At 42.3% G+C, this 18,335-nt stretch overlaps 1 protein-coding gene across 2 annotated transcripts in view; it reads left to right on the forward strand.

The window, feature by feature from the left end:
• The first annotated feature begins 913 nt into the window (after nt 1-913).
• The window catches only part of CHRM3 (cholinergic receptor muscarinic 3), a 567,088-nt gene continuing 549,666 nt past the window's right edge, over nt 914-18,335 (forward strand). For both annotated transcript variants that reach the window (XM_055589190.1, XM_055589201.1), the window contains exon 1: nt 914-2,481. The gene's annotated coding sequence lies outside the window, so the exon portion shown is untranslated. The remainder of the gene's footprint in view (nt 2,482-18,335) is intronic.

The following is an 18,335-nucleotide window of genomic DNA, read 5'->3' on the forward strand; positions in this document are numbered from 1 at the left end:
TAAAGATAATGGGAAGGTTGGCTGAAATTAGAAAATGCCCTATATATGAATATAAGGGCTATTTACAAAGTGAAACAAAGTTAACCTGGTAAGATAGTTTTACTACATGGTAATTTTTTCCTATTCTTTTCTGACTACTGCCAAAAAATTCATTATAGGATCTTCTCTGGAATATTGCCAGGAATCCATCTCAAACTTTATCATTTTATAGGTAACAGAATCTACTTTACAAAAATAGAACATTTCTATATGCCCATTTTTCTGGCCCTTTATCTGTCATTTATGGATTTACCAAATATTATCAAATAATTCCTGTTCCTACAGGCAAATAACAATTTTATGTGATGGAAAAGATACAGTAAATTTTAATTCATAATCCTCTTACTAACTAGGTAATGGGCAATTTACTTTAACCTTTAAACTCTGTCCTTTATTACATGGAGATAAAATGTTTGAAAATTTGCTTTGAAGATTAGGGAAATATATGAAGGCAACTATTATATTTCCATCTGAGTTATCCAAACAAAATTGCATCTATATTAATACCATTGCCGCTGTAGTATTCTGCATATAATTCATCTGAGCTTGGATACTTGAACTAATTTAAATAGCCTCATATTTTCTCACTATCTTTTCTCCTATTATGATCTTAATTGTCTCCATCAATGTTTAGTCCTTCCTCTCCTAAAGACGGCTCTGCCTAGAAGGGAGTACATAGCCTCAGAAAGGTATGTGTATATTTCTCTCTTTTCTTATTATTACTTATTTTCAAGAGACTTACCTTTTCCTGTTTATTGTCTTGCTCCAGACAGAATTAACAAAATCATTTTGCCTCTTTTAACATTGTTAATAAAACTTTAATTTCATGCTGTGCTCTTTTTTTCTTATTTTTTTCCAGTTACCGCTACTGATGGTCTTTGCCCTTTCTCGCGGGATTCCCCCATAATTTTTCCTTACCTACTCTAAAACACCCTTAGTCTTCTGTGGTGCAGCCTCACTGACATCTTTGCCACTTTGAGATCTCTCCACTTGTTCATATTTAGTAGCTGAAAGTAGTGGAGTAAGAAACTCATTTTTCCCTCTCTTCCTCCTTTCATTTCCCCCCTTTCTTCACTCCCCTTCTTTCTTCTTAGCTTCTCATTCCTCTTGTTATGAAATTTAAAAGCCTGTTTAGCAAGATCCTAGTGTTTTTCTTACGTTAAAAAAGCGGTGTCTGTTTGCGCGCGCACCTGTGTCCTTTTCACACACGTTTGTCTCATTTACTCCCAAGGCGTAAACTTCGAGAGATGGAAAAGCCAGGAAGTCCTCTATTAGTACATTCCTCTGTATGAACAAACGCTCATCACATGTGAAAAAATAAATGCATCAGGCTGCTCTCTAGAGGAAGGTTTTCAACCGAGTCGTATATTGTAATGGAGCTGAGGTTCTTTCATCAATAAGTTGTGCCCAAGAAATCTACTTCCTTCCAATCCTTCAAAGCAGTTCAAGCAAACCAATTTAGAAGAGAACACGACGAAACCAACTGACCGACTAAAATCTGTTCCTGAAGCACCGGAGGGGGGCACAATTAGGAGACAGTGTGTGGCCGCACTGGGTGGGTGAGTCTCCCATCTCCTGGGAGCCCACCTGGGAGAACGCTTGGCTCCTCCACAGCTGGGCGCTCTCGCCACCAACCCCACCCCCCTCTCCGCCCCACGCCAGGCGCAGCCGGCGGAGCGGAGCGAGCACGCGGGAGTCGAGCGCCACGCCAGCGGGGCAATTGGGCATGCTCAGAAGGCTGGCAGGTTTGGGTCTCACCCAGGCGGCTTGTGCATTACACCAGCTCGCAGCCCGGGGAGGAGGAGGAGGAGGACCGGGGTGGGGGAGGAAGGGAAGGAGGAGTGGCCAGCAGTAGCCACGACCGCCACCACCAGGCAGAGGAAGAGTTAGTGAGGAGGGAAGACCTCCCACTTGAAGCGCCTGGCGTCTGCTTGTGGAAAAAGAGACTACGAGATAAAGGAGGGGACGGGAAGAAGAAGAAGGCGGCAGGGAAAGAAGTGAAGGGGGAGATAGAGGGAGAAAGGACGTGAACTGAAAGGGCTAGAGCGCGCAGGGAGCCCCAGGCGCGGGGGCGGCAGTGCGGAGCCGGGAGCGCTGCCGCTTGGGCAGGTGCCGCGGCCGCTGCCCGGAGGCGGCATGTGACGCGCGGCCGCAGCTGCCCGCGGGCAGAGCGCTCTCGGACCCCGGAGCGCACATCGCGGGGCAAGTCGGTGCCATCCCGAATCCCCACGCTCCTCGTCAGTTCGCCTGGGCGGCGAGGGCGCTTCTGGAAAGACGAGTGATGAACCGAAGGGTGGCTCCGGGCTTGGGCGCTCAGTCCTAGGACACCCTTCCTGAACGCTGAGCGGGAGGCGACCAGCGCACCGTGGACCGGGCGCCTCCCGCGCATCGGGGGATCGCAGACGACTGGCGCGGGACGGCCACCTGGAGCGCAGCGGCCAGGTAACCTCCGCCAGCGCGGCTCTGGGCAAAGCGGGTGGCGGTAGCGGCTGACCGGGTTTCATGCCTTATCGCGTTGCAAAACGAGGAAAAAGTTTTCTGCGCGGGTAGGAAATGTCCTTTCTTTGGGGAGTTTAAAGAGGGTACTGGGGAGGGAGGAGACAGTTGGTCTTTCGATTTGGGGGGGAGAGCTTGAACCTGGGGAGCGCGGAATCTGGTGCGGAGTTGGAGTTCTAGGACCGGAGGTGGGGAACGCCGGGGTGACACCATGTGCGGGGAGAGCGACTGGAATAATAGGAGTGGTGGCCGGGGAAGAACCTGGGATGTCCGCCCCCACCCCGGCTCTCCTTCGCTTGGATTCTCTGTCCCCCGAATGCGGAATCCGAGGCACGGTGTGTCCGGACAAGAGGAGCTTCTTGGCTTCGGTGTGTGTGTGTGTGTGTGTGTGCGCGCGCGCGTTTGTTGTGTGTGTCGGTCCCTCTATTTGATTTCCTAACGCTTTTAAGAAGGCTAAAGCAGACACCTGCCACCCTCGCAGTGGGGCCTCTAGTTGGGATTGCATTTCGCTGAGGGCGAAGAGGCAGATGTGGCACTTAGTTTAACACCTGGGCGAAGGTGCAGAGCCCGGGTGCGAGTCTTTACAGATCCAGGGAGAGCCTGCGCTCGCGGAGCGCGGGCCGCTGAATTGCACAGATCTCCTCTCTGGAACCCTCCCCCAGGGCAGCCTCCTTACAGCTGGGTTAATTTCTTGTGTGATTTTTAAGCTGTGGGGGCTGGAGGGGGGTTGATTTCGAGCAGCAGAATTCAGTTGTCCACTTTGCGCTTGTGCATGTTGGAATTGTGATCCTATTCGGCGTGTGTGCGACTCTCCTGGCACGCGGATTCGAAGTGGTAGATGAAGCAGAGGTTTGGGAATTGCATCCATATGGACAGATTTCAAAACGCAAACATTCGTTTGTCTGTAAGTGCTATTTGAACCTGTCCGATGGCTGTAAGGATATGCTTTCTTCCCGGTGTCCGTGTTTGCAGTGTAAAACGATGGCTCTCCTTAGGAGGTAAATGTATTTATCTAATCGTTTATGTTAAGGACACCGATTATTTCACTGTATGCTTTGCACAGACCTTTCTTTTCTCTCTCGGCCTCAGAATGCCAGCAAGCCAGCAATCCTCCATGTGGGGTCTTTCGGGGTCACGATTTGAAAAATAATCTGTGTGAAAAGTATGTCTTTGGGTTATGTAGTCCCAGATGATCTTATGTGGTGAGCTCATTATATTGCATGAAGCATCCATCACTATTTTTTGTGTTTAAAACAATGCCTCTGTATTTACTTATGGGGCCATGTATGAAAACATACACTCAGAATGAGGAGAGCTGACCCTGGAACAAATCCATAAATATAGACAGGTTTGTGGTAGCAGCTTATTAATTAAAACAAAAGAAAACCCTGAGGTCTTTTTGTTCCAAATGTGGTGGGATAGACATGGCGTTGGGTGCACCCTCTGGTTATGGGAGCTGGTATTGCGGAGTATACATAGAACATGCCTGCCTCTCCAGCCTGCATTCAACATGCCACAGCAATGTGGTCTTGATCATATGTTCCTAGCACTGGATAGCCTATCTTTTGATTTTGTTTGCAATGGTTTGTCGCAATTAGCTTAATATGTAATTAGCTGTTGTTGAGCTAGAAAGCACAATAATTCTGAAATGTGTATCCATATGGAAATATAACTTGAGTTTAAATTACTAATTTAAAATTAATTAATTACAGGTCTGATTTAGACTGTTTCTGTAGGCTTGGGAGGGTGCTATAAGATTGAATTTAATCTGAAAATAGTAGTATTGAAGTACTTATTTTTAAATAGAAACCAATATTTATTTCAAGATACTTGACATTTTAAAAAGAATACTGGAGAAAAAGTAGATTTTGAAAAGGATTTTTGATAATGTGTACTTTCACATGGAAAATTATGAGAAAAGTGTAACTTGGGAAAAAGGAAAGTATGTTTATGGAATTGGTTAAGATTTAAAGAATGATTGAGAGTGTTACAATAATGAGTAGTTCTGCATTAAACCTATATTTAAACTTACTTAGGAAACTTTTTTTAAGTTTAGGGAAATGAGTGCATATGCATTATTTTTCTTCCTGGGACAAAAGGTAAATGTATAACTTCAAAAATTTTATTTCTGAAGAGTATTTAGGCACACTGTAAAGTTCTTTAGGGTGTACTCTTTCATTTATCTTCCTTATAAAGACAAATGATTTATTTCCTTAAAAAAGAAATTTTGTCCATTATTTTAGGCTACAGTGTGTGAAAACATGAACTTCTTTGCATGATATTTTAGCTTTCAATTACAGACAACCTGTTGAACATGAGCCCCAAAAAAAAAAAAAAAAAAAAAAATTCACAGAACTAGAACTTCTTGAATCCATACCAGGAAACGGATTAAACAGAAAATTAAACCATCTGATTTAAAGCCAAGTTGCCTTATGTATTTGAACTTAAGAAAGTAATAGTTTTGTTCAAGTTTTTACCTAGTATTTCCTCTATTATCCCCCAAGCCAACATAGTGTTCTTGCCTAATAAAGTTGTTAACATTGGCAAAATTAGTTGCTTACCCCTAAATGGCCTGGATGTTGTCAGTGTAACTATTAAGAAACTGGGTCTTGTTTGCAGTGCAGGGAAGTTTATGTAGAGAACAGCTGTGCTGTGGTGGCATTCAGATAGGAGATGAATGAACTGTGACTCGCACAAAGCATACACCTCTGATCAGGATGCAGAGTGATGTGCCTGTCCTTCACTTATGAGACCTAATTTGATATCATAATGTATTGTGACTAACAGCATTATCCTCCCATTGTGGTTCTGAAGTATCAATGAGTGACTGGAAATATTTTACACAATAAGTTGGTGAATTTAAAACATATCTGTCTTACCGAAGAATATCAAAAAGGCAAATGTGGCTTCAATTAAAAAAAAAAAATCAAATCCCTCCACAGCTTTAAAAAATTAATCAGGATAATCAAACGTGTCTCATGCTTAGTCCTCAAATGCAGTGCTTTTTAGGTGTGATGGTCGTGAAATGTTCCAAAAGATTTTTCATCTGTCAGTCTCATTTAGTCCAGTGGAATCCCTATCCTGGTTATTAGTCTTAACAGCACTTTGGGTTACAATTTCACCCTGAATGGAAAGCTTTAACTTTAGAGGGAAAGTGTGAAGAGATCATTGAAGGAATTTTACAGGAGGCAAAGCTAGTCAAACTAGAAATTAATTTGTTTCTTGAATCGGACTGTCTGTATCTTCTCCATTAAGGAAGTGTTCCTTGTTCCTGTCAAAATCCAAGTAGCCTCTTTGAATCCTAAATCAGTCATCACTTCTTCCTCCATGGGCCCTTCACAGAAAGGTTGTACAGGTGCAAAAGGGACCCTTTTCCATGGTCAACTTAGCATCCGGAGGACCCTGAAAGTTACATATCCTGGGCAGTACAGATCTGCATTTGCACTGTCCTCAAAGAAAGAAAGAAAGACAGTTTTGTTGCGGTGAAGCTATTGCAAATGTTGAATCACAGTGGGCCTTACAGGAAAAGCATGTTCCTTCTCCAGAGCATGTCTTTCCCGGTGCACAGGTGGAGATGGTCAGGTAGTGGTTGTGGAGTGGCTTTGTGGTTGGAAGGCATGATGCCCGTGCACGTGCTTTCTGATCAGTCTCTAAAGCACTATGAAACGCAGTGCATGTTTTGGATGCATACCTTCCTTAATATTCCTTGGCCTGGAGCCTGGAGAACCAGTGTGTAGGTGTCCCCCTGGCTCAGTAGTTGGCTGCTGTGTGTTCCTTTTTGTCCAGAAGTTTGGGCAGCTTGCAGACTCCCCTGCTCTGGCAGGCTCTCCCCTTCAGGCTGGCTGTTTTTATTCTCCCACCTGTTGGAACTTCCTGCTCACAGGCTCCTGAAGTCCAAGTTCTCTGGCTGGCGTGCACCTTCTCAGACTTCCTCTGCGGCTTGCCACATGGACACAGGACCCGGGATCTACTGGCAATGACAGCAAACAGGCAGGAGGAATATTTGAGCCACTGCTCTCTTCTTACCAGTTGTGCCAGCTCATCCTGAAGCCATCCAGAACGAACATTTTGAGGAGAAACGATGGTGGAAGAAACCCATTTCCATGGTAGCTGGCAGACACACTATGGGCTTTGAGCTCTTGTCTTCCCCAGCCCTGCTCTGGTGAGACTTGGGGTCTGGCCTTCCAGATTCATCAACCAGTGCAACCCACAGAAGAGGGAAGTCTGAGATGGGTTTAGCTGCCGTGACCCTAGTGAACTCTACTGATTCCCATGCCTAGCTAGCTTCAATTTGTGCATCTCTTATTGTATTTGCCATTTCGCAGGACTGAACTTCTCCCCTGTATTCAGTTTGCCTTTGTAGGACTGAAGTCATTTTGGAAAGATTAGCATGACCTTGACAATTAATCTCCCTCTTTCCAAGACCTTTTGCCCAGAAGCAGCAGTCCAGTCCTTCTCTTGCCAGTCCCTGCCGCACCCCTAAAGTGGACAGACCCCTGGGCCTGAGGCACGGCCCACCTTGTGACTCTGTATCATTTCTGCCTGGAGACTTGTGCTGCCAAGTTCCACTTGACAGATCTCCTTGTGTGTCATTGTTGGCAGGATCAAATCTCTGTTCTCCATACTCCTCCTGGCCACTGTAATTTGAGTTGTTGACTCTCACTACAGAATTAATCCTTCATTAGGTCATTTGTTCTAGCCTAGCCAGTGCTTACTTCCTGTCCCCAGTGTTCCCTTGAAATCCAGCACACCAGCTGAGCCATGACATATCCTACCTTCAGTCACCTCTATTGCAGGAAGTGGAGTTTGTCTAGACATCCTGGGTTGAGCAGGATATCCTCCAGTAACTACTGTTCAGGTCAAATTCAGGTGAGGTTAAACCAGAGTAAAATATCACCAGCCGGTTTCAGAGAGGAGGGGGCTGCCAGATGTCTCTTGCAAAGACTGCGCATTTATGATTATGCGGTGCTTTGATGTTCTCCTAAGGAAGCCTTCTCATTGATCATAGGTAACTATGGCCATGGCATTAGAGTCACTCAAAAATATCCTGTCAGTAAGCTCTGGGAAAAGGGATCTGCTGACAACCTTTGTCAGTATTTTTGTATGTATTACTCCAGAGCAGGTTACCTCATTAGAATTGGTTCTGGGACCCAGTCTGGAGAGAAACCTAGTTCCTGCTTAAATAGGTACCATGTTTTGCCCACTGCTGTTTGACGTTTCATCCAGCAACCTCTCACCTTCAATGTACCCCAATCTAGTGGTGTTGTGTAGACTCCAAGAATCCATATAAATTTCAAGTGTCACTACGTTCTGTGTATCTATATATCTATCTTTATTTATCTCTATATTTCTAAATATCTCTATATTTCTACATCTCTGTATCTATGTACAGTCATTTTAGAGGATTATTGAGCCCAGTAGTTTTTGGTGATTTTCAGCTTTTTTTGAGCTCAGCTGTCATGTGCAAAAGCACAACTGTCATGCAGAGATCCCTCAAATCAGTTGCACCAGAAAGAAATTCTCATACATGCTGCATGCTTAGTCACTCAGTCATGTCCGACTCCTTGCCATCCTATCCACTGTAGCCCACCAGGCTTCTCTGTCCATGCAATTCTCCAGGCAAGAACACTGGAGTAGGTTGCCATTTCCTCCTCCAGGGAATCTTCCCGACCCAGGGATTGAACCCGTGTCTCCTGCGTCTCCTTCGTTGGCAGGCAGACTCTTTACCTCTGAAGCCACTGGGGAAGTCCCTCTTATACATGATATGGAAGCAAAGAGACTTCTGTGTTCCTTGCCTGTGATTTCTCACATGCATGGTAATACCTGCCACGTGTCTTACCTGGTGGGAAGGGAGCCCTGCAGGGAAACTGGCATTGCCACAAGGTTCCTTTACCTGGTGTCCTCCCATCTTCCATCTTAACCCCCAAACCCTCCTCGTCACACAGGAAGCAACCAGCCTTTTTCAGCTTTCCTTGGGTGTGGCTATTATTCTGCTTTCCCTGGGATAAATTATTTTCAATCCCTCAGTTCATTTAATAATAAGAAACTAAAAACTTATCTGAGCAACTGGAGGTCATGTATCTTTGCTCTGAATTCTGGTTTTCTCAGTATTTTTAACATTAAAGTTGACAGTCAAGGGTAACCCAAGTAGTATTTATGATTCTCTCTGAGAAAGTTAAGTTCATGAGAGTGTTTAACAAGTACATTTCAATAGTTACTTGCTTGAATAGAATGAGTGTGTCTCTGTGCCTGTCTCTATCAGGCATCTGTCTACCTACATAGCTACCATCTCTTCTTTTCATTTACACACAGGGGTGCATATTCCTGTGGTAAGTTCCCTGTTGCTGTTCTCTAACATATTGGGTATGGTAGACATAGTTTTTCTGGAAGCTCAGGAGGGTGAGTCAGGGACTCCGCCTTCTAGGAGCAGGTGATCACTATGAGGTGAGAGCAGCTCAAGAAATCTCAGAGCTGGAAGGTGATGTTCGATATTGTATTCATTCCCTAGGGCTTGAAACAACACAAATGCACTGTCTCATAATTCTAGAGACCAGAAGTCTGAAATCAAGGTTTTGGCAAACACACTCCCTCTAAAGTCCCCAGGGGAGAACCTGTACATGCTTTCTGCAGCTCCAGGTATCTGTCTGCATTCCCTGACTTGTGACTGCCTCTAGTCTCTGCCCTGGAGTCAGATTGTCTCCTCTCTTTCAGCCTATGTGTCTCCTCCCCTGTGCATCCATCTTATAAGGATACATGTGATTGCATTCAGGGCTCACTCAGAAAATCCAAGACAAGCTCCTCCTTTCAAGAGCCGTAGCTTTACCACACCTTTACCATATTAGGCCATATTCACAGATTTGGGGGATTAAGATGTGGGCAGACATATCTTTTGGGAGACTGTCATTTGGCTCACAACAGAAGTCATCAGTGAAGAGCATTCTACTTTATGACTCCCCATTGGTGATCATCCAACTGTGTAGTTTGTACAATTTGAGAAATTAACACTCATAATGCACTTCATTCCATTTTCGGAGAGCAGGGAGAGGCAGAACCTCCTTTTAACTGAGCCAGAAATCCAATTCCTCCTCACTGTGCTTGTTGGCCTTCCTAATCATTCTGAGAGTTACAATGAGAATACCTCTGATCTTTCTTCCATAAGAAAATCTTTAAAGTTCAACGGCTTAAAGTTAAGTCAACCTAGTCCTTTGCACCCCTTCTAAATTTTCATGTTCATCCCTAACCTTTTCATTTATACTCGATGAGTAGCATCCACATGTCTTTAATTTTTACCAATTTCTGACTGTTTGTTCTGTGACTTCCATCTTCACCAGATTCACAGAAATGACTTAGCCAAAAATGACCTGTCCCCTGTTAGTCACAAAACAAGAGGCCCTTTTCTGGGCATCCCCTTTAATGTCTTAGCAACACCTTCAACCTCCCTTAATTTTCAAAGCGTTGTACTTTGCTGATTCTCTTCCCCTCTGGTTCTTCTTTATCCTCCAAGCCTCCCTGCATTGACTCCTGAGCAGCATGAGGTTCTCAAAGACTTTCTCCTCGGTTGACTGGCCTGCTTTTCCTGCTCCCCTTTCCTTTTGTGACTCCATTTATTGTCAAGGTTTCCAGTACTCTTCAATGTGGATCATCCATATCATCTCCAAGCCCAGTGTGGCTCCTGGAAGGGGCATTTCCATGAGCCTGCTGGACAGTAGCCTTCATCTCTTCCCTCGTCACCACACTCCTTTGAGGTTTCCTGTTCCTGTGCATAGCCTCAGCATTCTATGGCTCCAAATTTTCTGAGTAATCTTGATTTACTCTCTTCCTTCACTTAGATACCAAATTGTAATAATTCAACCAAATAATAGCTCAGCCTCTTGGCTTCTTTTCTTTCCCACTACCTACCTACTTAATTCATGGCTTTTCCAACTTTTATGTGCAGTCAGATCACGTGGAAATCTTGTGAAAAGGCAGATTCTGTTTCAGGAGGTCTGGAGTGAGGGCCTGAGAGTCTGCTTTCCCAACAACTCCAGGTAATGCAGGTGCAATCAGACCTTTATACCTTTCTGTTAGAGTCTCTGGGTTTTCCAGGTGATTTTATTGACTATATTGTCTTCAAATACACTTTAGAGATTACTTTTATTGAAGACCAAATCTGATCGTTTTTTTCTCCTATCCTGATATGAGAAAAACTTCACTGATATCCTTTATACTATCTATTGAATAGCAATGAAATCAGCATCCAGCTAGCATTCCATATGGTCCACGGTTTGGATTTACATTAAATTCAGTCTCAAGTCTCAAGGTTACATTGACTTTACCCACCCTACTTGCTGTTGTGAATACCCTCTGCCATTTTCATGACTTTCTTATGTTCTCATGCTACTTGGAATGCACTTTCTTCCACATCCTCACGGGTCCAAATTTTAGCAGTTTGTCAAGGACAAAGTGCTCGAAGTGACACTTTTCACTATGAATTCATCTTTTAGTAACTTTATCAGATTCTGGGTTTTACCACTGATCACACTCACTTATTTGTGTGTGATAGCTTACAGTGTGTCGGATTCCTGATCTCCCAAGAAGACTTAGTTTTGGGACCAGGGATCAGAGTTGATCACTCAAGAGCTTTTGTGTAGCAGAGTTTTACTAAAGTGAAAAAGGGACAGAGAAAGCTCCTGACATAGACATCAGAAGGGGGATGGAGAGTGCCCTGCTTACTAGTCTTAGCAAGGGAATTATATACTTTTTAAATTGGTTATTACAATAAATCAAAAGAATGTCTCAAGGTTGTAAAGATCTTACTAGACCCACTCCCATAATCTACATCCTAAAATAACAGGATTAGTTGGAAAGTTTTCAAGAAGGAGAAACTGTCCTTAAGCAGGATACCTTGTCGTTATATAATCGTTAGTACAGAGTTAGAACTGAGTTGTTTGTTGTGTAATCATCAGTTCAGGGCTTAAAGAAAAAAATGTTTTATGTGACTAAGACTAAGGAATGTAGAGAGAGAGAGAGAGAAAAGACATTTGTCCTTTCCTCCTCCTTGAGAATTCCAGACCCCTATCTCCTCCTCAAGAACCCCAGACCCTTCTCCCCTCCTTGGGGACCCCAGACTTCTTATCAACCTGCCTAGAAATTGACTCTCATGTGTGTGTATAAGTTGTTTCAAAGACTAGAGTGTGACATGCTTGAATGATGCCATGTTTCATTTGTCTAAAATGAAGTACTTATTACAGAGTCACACTCATAAATGTTCAATGTATGTATGAATATGCAAAATATCATTTTTCTATTTTTCTTATTATAAAAGTAACATGGGTTACACCAAATTCAAACATGAAAGAAACATATTATGTGAAAATTAAAAGTTCATCATGATCTAGTGCCCCCAAAGTAACATTTGATGCATTCAGTTCAGTCAGTTCAGTTGCTCAGTCATGTCCTGTTCTTTGCGACCCCATGGACTGCAGCACGCCTGGCTTCCCTGTCCATCACTAACTCCCAGAGCTTACTCAAACTCATGTCCATCGATTCGGTGATGCCATCCAACCATCTCATCCTCTGTCAGCTCCTTCTCCTCCTGCCTTCAATCTTTCCCAGTATCAGGGTCTTTTCCAATGAGTCAGCTCTTCGCATCAGGTGGCCAAAGTATTGGAGCTTCAGCTTCAGCATCAGTCCTTCCAATGAATATTTGGAACTGATTTCCTTTAGGATTGACTAGTTTGATCTTCTTGCTGTCCAAGGGACTCTCAGCATAATCCTCTTATATTTTTCTGTATACATCCTAACACTTACTTTATACAAAACTGGAATAATAATACACTTCTGTGAGCTGACTTTCAATATAAATCTACCTTCTTAATTTTTAATCTGCAATGTGTTCTAAATGATTGATTGATTTCATTGCATAAAAATCCATCCACTTAAAGTGGCCCAGCAATATAGAAAAATGTTTGCTTTGAATTTCTGATTAGTTAAGCATGTCTGTATTCAGCACTTTCTCTGCCCCTAGAATTATAGTAGACACTTTGGATTTGTAAGAGTAACACAGAAATACTACCCCAAAAGACACAAATTATGCCCGTGCCTTCAGGCTAATGTCAGGCAATGGACTAATGGAGGCATGGTGGTGGTGGTTTAGTCGCTAAGTTGTGTCCGACTGTTGCAACCCCATGGACTATAACCCACCAGGCTCCTCTGTCAATGGGATTTCCAAGGCAAGAGTACTAGAGTGGGTTGCCATTTCCTTCTCCAGGGGATCTTCCTGATCTAGGGATTGAACCCCCATCTCTTGTATTGGTAGGCGGGATTTTTATTGCTGAGCCACCAGGAAAGCACAGTGGACGTATAGTGGTAACTCATTTTGATGCTAGATTAAAGAAGACATGCAGTCTCAGATTTTATATTGAATTTTAACCTTTTGTATTGAAATTTAAGATTTTGTATTATTTAGATCCATAAAGAATAGGTGTCTAATTTTTAATTCTGAAGATATTTTTATTGGTCTAACGCACACGTGTGTATGTATGTTTGTTTTTATTTCATGAGTGTAAATTTGGAATGAAAAACAGAAAACCGTTAAAGACTTAACAAAATCTTGTATATTTAATAAAACCACCATCTAGGGAGAATTGGAGAAGGCAATGGAACCCCCCTCCAGTACTCTTGCCTGGAAAATCCCATGGACAGAGGAGCCTGGTAGGCTGTAGTCCATGGGGTTGCTAAGAGTTGGACTCGACTGGATGACTTCACTTTCACTTTTCAGTTTCATGCATTGGAGAAGGAAATGGCAACCCACTCCAGTGTTCTTGCCTGGAGAATCCCAGGGACGGGGGAGCCTGGTGGGTGCCGTCTATGGGGTCGCACAGAGTCGGACACGACTGAAGCAACTTAGCAGCAGCAGCAGCAGGGAGAATTAGACTGAACACCAACAGGGAGAATTATGGAGAAAAAATAAAGTGTATGATCTATGTCTTAGAATGCCAATAAGACACAGTGTAACACATCTGTTGAAAAAGAAATTTCTTTAGAAGTTTTAATCAATATTCCCCTAAGAATTTTGGAGAGAGAAATCTTAATAATGATGAATGTTATTGCTAGCCTATTTGTCACTTAAAAAAGTCAGTTTGTGGTAGAATTCTGGAAGATAATTTCCCTGGATAGTGGGAAGGCAGGTGTATGTTCAGGGTTGTCAGCAGAGTTGGTTGTGTTTTATGAAGACATACTTAAAAGTCGAATGCCAGACAGTAAGGGGAGAAAACTCTGAACCTATGTGAGATTTTTGCAGTCTGAATCAATGAAATTATATAAAGAAGATTTCTACATCTTATCAAGTGATTTACCCAAGGCCACAAAATTAATATGCTTGGATCTTTTGACTCTGTGTCTGGTTTTCTCTATCCTTTCATGTTAAGTCACTTCCCAGGAATCAACTCACCTCTTCTCACTTGACGGCCCTCTCTGTGATTTCAGCTGCACTTAGAAATTCAAGTGTCAGTAGATGAATTCTGAAGAACAAAACTCTTCCCTTGGGCACTAGATTTCCATTCTGGCATCCTGCTGGACATTTCCATAAAGAATATCAATCAGGTACCTGTAATGTTCCGTTTGGACTTTGGAATCCATCATTTTTCTCCAAAATAGACCATTACTCCTGTTTTTCCTAACTTAATTCCATCACAGTCATCCTAGAGTGGACTTCCTAGTGGCTCAGTGGTTAAAAAAAAAAAAAAAAAAAAATCTGCCTGCCAATGCAGGAGACTCAGGAGATGTGCATTCGGTCCCTGGGTCAGAAAGTTTCCCTGGAAGAGGAAATATCAACCCACTCCAGTATTCTTGCCTGGGAAAATCCCACGGACAGAGGAGCCTGCTAGGCTACAGTCCATGGAATCCCAAAGAGTTGGATGCAACTGAGCATGCACACATCCTAGGAGCTCAAACTTGAACCATTTTGATTCTTTATCTCCTATATACACTCCCTAAATCTTAATGGATTTTCCTGAACTGTCTCATCAGGTCCTTCCTTCCTGCACCACTTGCACTTCTTTGATACGGCTCTCTCCCACCACCCCCATGCACAGTCCCAGTGGCCTCTGACTTGTCTTTTTACTTTGTTTGCTTTTATGTATTCTACAGGGAGATCAAAGTCATTTATAGTTTGACTCTCCGTAACTTTCTATCCTGTCTTCCTTCTGCCCTCTGCTGTGACTCTGTAGCCACACCAGCCTGCTTGAGGATCCTGGAATATGCCTGTTTTCCTGCCTCTAGGTTTCCATGGAGACCTTCCATACTTCTTAAAATGCGCTAGTCTAGGTTTGGCTGTAGTGGTCCTGCAGATATGAGGAGGCTGGACTGCCTCCTCCAAGACAATTCATCTTTTCATTCCCTCTGCACCTTGAGTGTATTATTTTCCTGTATATTGTAACATTTGCCATACTTGTTTGCACTAGAATAAATTATGCAAATACCAGAATTTTCCTTTAGATTTTGAGCTTCCCATCAGGAGTCACCCATTATTTATTTCTCTGTCCCCCAGGACTTACACATTGTAAAATGGGGATGAGCAGCTTACCAAATTGAGTGATGGTTTACATCTCTGTCAGGGCAAAGATGTTTATATTATGTTTTATTCATGATATATTCCAAAGGCCTAAAACAGTGCTTGGCAATACTGTTCTTGAATGTGTTGTGAGTTCCTTCCTTTGGGTTGTGGGGTAGAAGAGAAATCTGAGGTTTAGAAGTTTTCAGTATATTTTGATAATGACAAATTAGTTTACATGTTAATAAACACTAAGATGGTCTTGTTGAATATGATACAGAATGTAATAGAATTATCCCAAGTCGGACTCAGAGTTTCACTTGCTTGAAGGGTTGTCTGCAAGGATATGATGGTTACACTGGTGATCCTAACATTTTGAGAGGCATGGTCCTTTCCAGTAACATCTAACAAATTAGGGCTCCTCTCACGGTCTAATTCTAGTGGCCAGGACTTTTGAAGGAGTCATTTTTGTTGATCACTGGCTGCTGTAGGTAGCCAGGTCTCCTGTGGGCTTTTTGTAATCACTGGAAAGATTTCTATCACATGGACTTAAGGTGATATTTCTACCATTGTGGTCCAGGATCATTTGACCAAAATACCTGGTTTAGTTGTTAAACTGTAGTCTTGGGGATTGAAACCAGATCAGCTGAATCATAATGGAGGCAGGGTCTGTCCATCTGCATTTTAAATAAATAACCTTGAATGATACTTCTGTCTGCTAAATATTAAAATCTAATTGGAGAGAGAGAGTGACAGAATATTTTGATTGAAAGATTGAATGAAATAGAGAAACACTTTGTATTTTTTTAAAAAGTAGATTAATAACCTGGATTGGCAAGGGGTCCATTGTCTTAGGCTGTTCTCTGTTATGATGAGTCATTCAATTTAGGGTGTTTCTCAGACTTTGAGGAAGGGTGGAGTGCTCTTTTCCATTGGAATTTAAATACAATTGAGGCAGGACTAAGATCTCAGGTGTAGAATTAAGGTGAAACTAAGGGCTTCCCAGATGGCACAGTGGTGGTGGAGAATCTGCCTGCCAATGCAGGAGACACAGGAGACCCTGGTTTGATCCCTGGGTCAGGAAGATCCCATTGAAGGGAAATGGCAACACACTCTGGTATTCTTGCCTGGAGTATATTCTGTGGACAGAGGAGGCTGGCAGACTATAGTCCATGGGGTCCCAGAGTCAGATGCAGCTGAGTGCACATTTCCATCAAATGTGCTCCTCTGTAGCTAAATTTATAGCTTTTTTTTTTTTTTTAATATGGATAACAGTGTTTACAGGGTGGTGTAAAAACAGAAATTATCTCAAATACATCTAGTCCTCAACAGTTTTTCTTTGTTTTTAGTGTTATATCATGAAACTATATCAGAAGCTGACCCCATTTTTTCCTGTGTATAATGCTATATTTAGGAATTAGCTTTCTGAGCAAGTACATCACATATATCATTGATACAAACAGTAAGATGTTAAGAAAGGAAGGACAAAATAGTCTATAACTGCTGCATATGTGCATAGTAGTTTAATTATTATGAATGTTCTTAGAAATGGACATAGATTAGTTTTGTTCATCAATTAAAGGGAATTTTACAATAGAATTCCAAACATGGGTACATTTTAAAAAGCATATATGATAACACTTAATACTTTTACATAAATTTAATGTAAATTATATTTTAGAGAGTTAAACAAAATTATCAATCTCCCTATTCCTTAAAACTTTAGAAATTCCTCTGGCAGGTGATCCACAGTCTGGTCTATTTTCAGCTTTGAAAATAATAGTTCACATTCAATTTGTGTAAAAGTATTCTGCTGCTGCTAAGTCGCTTCAGTCGTGTCCGACTCTGTGCGACCCAGTGGACGGCAGCCCACCAGGCTCCCCCACCCCAGGCAAGAACACTGGAGTGGGTTGCCATTTCCTTCTCCAATGCATGAAAGTGAAAAGTGAAAGTGAAGTCGCTCAGTCGTGTCCGACCCTCAGCGATCCCATGGACTGCAGCCCTCTAGGCTCGTCTGTCCATGGGATTTCCAGGCAAGAGTACTGGAGTGGGGTGCCATTGCCTTCTCCGGTAAAAGTATTAGGTTGGTGCAAAAATAATTTTGGTTTTGTATTGATGAACTTTGCCATTTGATATGGAATACATTCTTAAATAAATGTGACTATGTTATAAAAAATTTGCTAAGTTGCTGAACTGTTTTAGTTACTGATGTAGATGCTAGAGATAATTAGATGAATAGTCATTCTGCTTTCATGGAACTTATATCTTTGTGAATTCAGCATCCATAAAACCTAAAGTAGTGTTCCTAGGTATTTCTAACCAAGCCTGTTTCCTGCTTAGTGTCAAGAAGAGAAGAGATGGGAGTATGAGGATAGTATAACCAGTTAGATGTGTTATCTTTCTAGACTTGGCTTTCTCCTCATGGGGAAACATGGGACTTCGATTACATTTTTCTCAGCAAAATGTTGACACTTTCCTAGAAAAAGTAGAGTGCCAATACTAATTTTTGCCACTAGATGGCAGACATCTGCACTTGTGTGTCCAATGAGTGAGTCAAGTTTTGAAAAATTAAAATGAGGTTCAAAATGATTCATTTGATACAAAAAATAATGTTAATCTCACATGAATGAGAGGTAGTGGTGACTGTTATGCTCCATGGATACAATACATTATGACCATTTTTAAACTCCCTAGCATCTATTTTTCAGTGTGGCTACCCACTCTATATGTTTTCAAATGCAGGACAACCCATTTTTTAAACTCTTTTGACAGTCACATTCATTACTGAAGTTATGATATAACAGACTCTTTAATATACTTTTACCAGTGTTCTTTTTGTACAAAAAAGTTAAAATAGTCTTTGAAACTGAGGCATAGATGAACACAGTTGGTGAATCTAGGGAGTATGTTACTTTTACAGATGTCACATGAGAAACCAGTGTTTCATTTTCCTGTGAGAGAAGAAACAACATACTAGATACTCTGCGTACTTCATTTGATCTACCCATTGGTTACAAGGGTCCAAAAATGCAGTGGGAACAGAGATTATATCTGGCAAATCACATGGATAAACCAAGACTAGCATCACTGTTACAGAACTGAAAGCTGGCCCAAATCCTGCTGATGAGCAGCCTGCCTGTATCCCCCTTTTATCAAGGAGATCACTAACCAAAGCATGAATCAAAGCATGTCTTGGAAGACTGAAGGTGCCATATAATGTGTTTTTGAAGTCCAAACCAGACTAAGCTATAAAAAGTAGTGCCTGCTG

Source organism: Bubalus kerabau, chromosome 1 (assembly GCF_029407905.1).
Source record: "Bubalus kerabau isolate K-KA32 ecotype Philippines breed swamp buffalo chromosome 1, PCC_UOA_SB_1v2, whole genome shotgun sequence".
Classification (NCBI taxonomy): Eukaryota; Metazoa; Chordata; class Mammalia; order Artiodactyla; family Bovidae; genus Bubalus; species Bubalus kerabau.